This window comes from Solanum dulcamara, chromosome 5, assembly GCF_947179165.1.
Source record: "Solanum dulcamara chromosome 5, daSolDulc1.2, whole genome shotgun sequence".
Classification (NCBI taxonomy): Eukaryota; Viridiplantae; Streptophyta; class Magnoliopsida; order Solanales; family Solanaceae; genus Solanum; species Solanum dulcamara.
The window spans coordinates 25,935,051-25,942,336 of NC_077241.1; the positions used below are offsets into that span (position 1 = coordinate 25,935,051).

At 37.2% G+C, this 7,286-nt stretch overlaps 1 pseudogene; it reads left to right on the forward strand.

Annotated features, from left to right (window-relative positions):
• Positions 1-363: 363 nt before the first annotated feature.
• On the forward strand, positions 364-485 carry LOC129891002 (5S ribosomal RNA; annotated as a pseudogene).
• Positions 486-7,286: the final 6,801 nt, after the last annotated feature.

A 7,286-nucleotide genomic window follows, 5' to 3' on the forward strand; every position in this document is an offset into this window, starting at 1 on the left:
ATGGATCACCGCTGCTAATTCCAAATCATGGGTTGGGTAATTCTTTTCGTGCTTTCTAAGCTATCGGGAGGCATAGGCTATAACTCTACCTTTAGGTGGCTCACATGATAGCTTCTAAGTAACTTAAGGAACCTTCCGAGTTCAAGAATATGGGGTGTAACAAATATGGAAATAACACAGTATACTAAATAGGTTAGAAAGGACTCCTATGCATTTGGAAAGTTAGAAATAAACAGACAACGACATGGATATACCCTAAAGGAGGGAAGTGGACAAGAAAAATACAAGCATAAGAGAAAATCAACTGACGCTATCATGTGTACATGGGAACTCTTAAACTTCAAATGAGACCCCACAAGGGATAGATGCGATCATACCAGCACTAACGCACCAGATCCCATTAGAACTCCGAAGTTAAGTGTGCTTGGCCGAGAGTAGTACTAGGATGGGTGACCCCCTGAGAAATGGAAGAGGAAATGAAACACAAGTATCCGTACCTATTCCTTACGTCTACAAGTAATCTTAACTTTGGAACTTTGGTATTGATTTCTCAATAAAAGTATATGTTATGGCAACGGGATAGAGGAACTCTCCATATAGTTGGTATAAGATCCAGAGGAAGGTTTTGGTTCACATTCGAGGACGAATGTTCTAAAGGGGGGAAGGATGTTACACCCCGTACTTTGGTACCTTGGAACTCTCCTTAAGCTTCTTAAGGTTCTGGAAAGACTCTTAAGTTTCTTAGAAGTCGTCATGTGAGTCGGATAGTCTATAATGCTATCAAACAACTCTAAGTAGGGGATAATGAGATACCCTAATAATAGGAAAGATTGGAAATAGGGTTATAAAAATTCGAAAGGAGTTGGAGGCCGAGAAATGAGTCATAGGAATCGATTGACTCATGTAAGCTACCAACTGGGAGGTCTCACATACTTAAGCTACTCGAGTTCATGTTGAGATTAAGTAGCAAGGAATACATAGGCTATTAAAGTGTGACGAGATTACAAACCCACGGAAGAGATAAGGAAATGACGCACCTACTTGAAACAAGTAGGTGACTCACCTACTTGACACATGGAAGCACGTGATAGGTACATGTGGAAGCACATGAAAGTGACACATGGCAGTAGGTGACACACCTTGGGGTGGATCCCACGCTACCACGTGGAAGCATATGATTGGCTACATGGCGTGAGGTGGCGCCCTAGGGGGCTGCCATATGTCACCCCTAGGGGATTCCACATGTCACCTCCTAAGGGACTATATATATATGAATATTTATGACTATCCTTTCATTTTTCAGTAACATACACTTAGAAATTAAAAGATAAGTTGAGAGAAAAACCTAGAAGAAGAGAGAAGAGAGCTACGGGTTCCCTCCAAAGCAAGGTGAGGTTTTGATTTCACTCCGTGAATAAATAATTTAAGGTATCCTGCGGTGATATGATGGTGTTTAACAACATAAAATTTATCGTCAGGGAAAAGAGGAGGTTTTTGTTCTTGTTAACAGACCCATTTTTTAATTGTACTTCTGTTAGTAATACGAGTATAACTCCTTGTTTAAGGCTTCGTTTCAAGTGATTCAAGATGTTTTGGAAAGATATTTCATAGGGATATAACTTTAATTTAGCCTCTAAAACCCACCTATGCTTTTGTATGCTCGAAAAAGGGTGATGAAGTATGGGGGAGGTGCTGCCCAGATTTTGTTTTGGAAATCCTACACGGACTGTTGTTGGTATTTTGGGCATATCGTTTTGTAAAAAATTGATGTAAGAGTGATTTGAAATTGTATACGACCCTAAGACACATTTATATAACTTTTATGGATGCCACAAATCCTGTTTCCCTCAATTACCCCTTTGAAACTAAGAGACAATACAAGACAGTAGGTTGTCCAGAATTTACGTTTTGATAGTTTTGGCGAGTTTTGGCCAATTTCGGGTAAGGTAAGATCTTTACGTTCAATTTGGAGGTTATGGTGTTGGTATGAAGTGTAATATATTTTGTGTAAGTGGTTTGAAATGTGAAAATATCATAGAAATGCTTGACGTTGGAAATAATCAAAAATGGAAGTCGTTATTGTTAAATTGTAGTCGAAATGAGGCGTTGTGCATGTGGGGTGCTGCTGCAGGTGTTTGGTGGTGTGTTGCAGGGCGTAGAAGTATTCTAAAAGAGGTTTGGGAGATGCTGGTTGTGGTCACATGACCATCCTCTTCATACGGTTAAAGGTTTTACAAAATAGAGACTAGAAACCCTATTTTGGATATCGTAACTTTGAGCGAGTCGTTTGGAGTTTGTATTGGGTAATGTTGATGTGAATTGTTTGTATATATGTTGCAGGGTGTTGTGGTTGGTTGGATTTAGTAATTATGGACGTAATTGGAAATTCGTACAGGGCATGTTATAGAGGAGATGCTGCCTGAATTCCATTAACTTCTTAACTAACTAATAGACTAGTCGAGACTAGTCGAGGAAGGCTAATAAGGAATTTGTTCCTATGGATAGTTGGTGATAGAATTAAAAGCTGGAAAGTCAAAGATTATTGATACTAGTATTTCCTTCGTGTTAAATAGGTTCAGAGGACGACGATACAAGCCGGGTTTAAAGCAATCGATAAGAGGTATGTGAAGCTTTCTCTTGGCATATTTTTGGCATAAGTATGTAAAGCTATTCTTATTTCTTTTTGGAATGTCTTAGATATAAGTTACGAATGGTTTGCATATGAGACATGGGGATAATTCCATTCTTAAAGCTCCGAGTAGAGTTCATAATTCTTATTCATTTCGTAGTGGTAGAATTCCTATAATAGTTGAGCTATTGCCTTGTTAAGGCTGTTATATCATAAAATGTAATGCAGGTAAAGCGTCTCTTTCACTTCTTTCGGCATGTCGTAGTTTTAGGTGTGATGTGTATATGAAATGTGGGGACACACCTACTCATAAAGCTTTGAATACGAAGTATGACTCCTACCTACCAAGTGAGGTGAGAGCTCCTACACTAATTAAGTTAGTGCCTCCCACTATCTCCTCAATGATGAAACATAGAGGGTATGTAAAGCTATATCCTTCCTCTTGGAATATCCTTGATAAAAGTGCAATGTGTATATATGTGTGTACAAGTTGGGCATGATCCAATGCACAAATCCCCGAGCATACTTCCTGAATCCTATCCACTTCTGGATATTAAAACTCCCACAATAGTTGAGTTATTGTCTCTTGAACTCTTATAGGGTGGGAAGTGATAAATATGTCAAGCCTATCCCTTCCTTCTTTCCACCTGGCTCAAGGATAGATTATATATGACACGAGCTCTAGAGTAATTCTATTCTTTAGCTCTGAATGTGATTCATGTCTCTTCCTCACTTCCGGGTATCAAACTCTTAAAGTAGTTCAGGTACCTTCCCTGAACCATCTATATGTTGATTAGTAGTGGGATGTAAAGCTCCCTTCTTAAATACTCTGGGATGACAAATGTCCCTGATTTCCTTAAGACGGTTGGTATTAACCTAAAATACGTCTACAACTCTTGAGACTTCACTTAATGTAGCCCTAGGGGCACTCAAAGGGCTGGGTATGGTATATGATAATGACACCGAGTCCCATAAAGGGCCAGGTATGGTATATGATAATGACACCGAGTCCTATAAAGGGCCGGGTCCAGTATATGATAATGACACCGAGTCTCATAAAGGACTGGGTACGGTATATGATGATTATGACACCGAGTCCCCTAGTGGATCGGCTACTGTATATGATGATATGATTATAAAATTGAGATCCATAATGGGCCGGGTACGGTATGATAAGATATGATGGTATGATAGGGTAATGGTATGATATAGATGCATATTACTCTCTTGACCGAGTCCCTCGCTAAAGGGCCGAATACGATAGATAGGCATGCTTATGAAAACATAATGATGTATTTGTAATGTATGAGATGATGTCGTATACAATTGTATGATGTCGTATACAAAGATATGGTGACACCGAGTTCCACTACGGGCTGGATATGGTATATGAGGATGATGTACATGCCCTCATGCTATAAGGTGCAGGTATAGTGCTTTACTAACTGTTACACTTATGTCCTGCATCCTTATTTCTGTTGTTGTCTTAATTATGATGTTTTATGCTTTAGATACTCAGTACATGTATCGTACTGACCCCCTTTCTTCGGGGGCTGCGTTTCATACCCGCAGGTACAGACACAGGTTTTGGGAGTCCACCAGCTCAGGATTCCACTAAGCAAGTTTGGAAGAAGCTCCATTGATTCAGAGCCAAGTTTTGGTACCAAACCTCCGATGTATATATTTGGTTATTCAGGGGTACGACGGTGGACCTGTCCCACCATATGGTGTCGTTCCTATTCTTAGAGGTCTGTAGACATATGTATGTGGGTTGTTTATGAGTTTATTTCAATTGTTCCTATACGGCATATTGTAAATATTTTTACATTATGGCAGCCTGGTCGGCTTGCGTTCCCTTTCATGGTACGATACAAATGAAAGAGGCTACAGGTACATGAAAAAGTTTTAACTCAGTGGGGTTTTTGTGAGTAGTATCTCTTGTTCATAGTTCGATTTGACTACAGCTGATAGGTATGTGTATGGGGGTCTCGGTTGGACCCCAGTCACGGTAAGTTAAACGTGGTTTACTTATAGTTAACAAAGGTACACGCGAGTGTCCATCTTGGACACTAGTCACGGCCTACGGGATTGGGTCGTTACAAAGATTAAGACATAGATGAGAAAATAAAGTCTTAACAAGAATAGTCTCAAACTCAAAAGTAAACGACAACATAGACTTCATGACATCCACCATGCCTCTACTAGACTAGATGGGGGCATAATACAAGGTCCTAACTCACCCAATATAAACAATGAAAATTCATAAGAACATAAGGAAAAGTAAAATGTCATATCCTCGAAACATTCAGACTCACAAAAGTTAAAATGTAATAAGCTCTAGCCACAAATGGGAGGATGAGCCTGATCGTTGGACCCTACATTATGATACAAAGTAGAAAAAAATATGTGTTAATACATGGAATGCACTATGTCATAAGTATGCATGAACAACAAAAATAGGACATAATTAATATTAACATGGGATTCATGACCTATATCTTAAAACAAGAGAAAAATCTTGAAACCATTTAACTATCATAATCATATGGTCATCGCATCAAAACATCATCATGAGAACTTTATACTGTTTCACATACCTTAGTATGGGATAGAACCTTTAATCAACATATAAGACCATTCACCAGTGATGGACCACGCTGCCTCTTCACGACCCTTGGTCTCCTTCGCGGCCCATGAAGGGCTCCGTGAAGTCAACTTGTGCCCAAAAGGCTATAATTTTCATGGTTTTCCTTTTTAAAATTTGTTTTCCATATTTTTAACTTCCAGGGTCTTACAATGGTTTTTATTCATTTTAAAAGAAATTACAGAAAGAGTCAGACTACGTCTCTTTTTTTATCTCTTCGTTTGTCATTGTTTTCAATATGAAGAAGAAAGTGATAGAAAATGATGTTTTTTGAGAAAAAAAAGCGATGTAGTTTGTCACTTACATAAAAAAATAAAAACAACTAAAATGGCACAGCCCATATTTATGGAGTTACCTAGTTCATTGCTTTCTGAAAAGTATTGAGGACAAAAGTGACGGAAGTCACTACGTCACTTTTTTGTCAGTTTTGACCAAAAAAGGTGACACAATCTGTCTTTTTTGACAGTTTTTAGTAGTGTACTATATTGATTAGAAAAGAATTGATCAAACTTAATATAGGTTCTCCAATAAAGAGATTGGTTTAATTTTGGCAAACTAACTAAGTTCAAGCTCTCAAACTAGCTTTAGAATTGTCTATACTTTCATAGTTCGTAATTTACTTACAATACATGTTTAGGAATTTGGTTGATTATTTAATTCAAATCTTAACTCAGATAAAGTTATTAATGTTATAATTATTTTGAAACTTTAGAATAAATTATTTCACTTTAGAATAGTATGATGGATAAGTATCAAATAATTCTCCTCATTTAAAAAAAAGAATTTCAAAAGAAAAATTGAGAATTTTTGATGTTAACCAAAGATTATTTTTGATAAATTTGTCGTTGACCATCTTTTGTTATTATTTTTTAAAAGTCTAACACTTTATTGAAAATATAATTTGATCCCTTGTCTGAACTTTAGCAGTTTAAAAGATTTTCTTTATTTTCTTTAAAAAATTGAATGGCAACTCTGTTTTAAATAATACATTTTTCAAGTTATGAAATAGTTTTGAACTTTAGTTTCAAAATTAAGTTGTAATAGCTGGAAGGGAAAGGTCAGCACATTATAAGTGATTGATGCAAAAAGTAAGGTATGTGAACTAAAATATCCTTCAGCGCTAAGTCACAACCCTACATCACATATTTCTTCATACGAAACAATAGAACTTATAAGATACACGAGAACAAAGTCTCCATTGCTACATGCCATTCACATGTCTAATCGCTATAGTTTATAAGTATTTGTATTATTCCTTTTGGGTGTATTCATTATATTTCACATGATTGTACGTTTGTTCATTTGAAACTCTTACAAGTCACATTGTATAGATGTCATGTGTTTAAGAATAAGAATAATTTGTCATAGTTATCATGACCCGATTGCTCAAGTCATTATGGCGCCTACTATGACCCACCAGTAAGCAAGACGATCCATATCCCGGAACTATGAGTAATGGGATGTCCAGGTAGGATACCAATCAATTCAAACTAAAAACAATAATGAAATAACAAGAACACAAATGAACGGCGAAAGCAAACGAAATATATACAAACTAAAAGATCTCTCCTAGAACCTTGAAGTCACATGTACAAAGCTACTACAAAAAAGAGTATAAGTCCCAAAAGTGGACCACAGAAACAAGACTATCTCTAAAGCAAAAGATAGATAAGATAGATAGATACATAGATAGATAGATAGATGGAGACGGGTAAATCCAGAATATTGTGTGCTCACCCTCACCTCTGGTCAAGACTGCAGCTGGCACAAAATCAACGCTGAAAGCCAATACTCAAACCTGCATCACAAAAAATAGATGCACAGTGTAGTATGAGTACACAAACAACAGGTACCCAGTAGGCATCATAGGCCGATTAAACAAGATAAGCAAAAGTAAACTCAAATGTGAGGAACTAATCACAACTAAACACAAAACAAGAAATCAATGAAAGTATGTACACGAGCGTACTCAACACAGAAAGAGAAAAAGAGAACTAGCTAAATCTGTCGGTC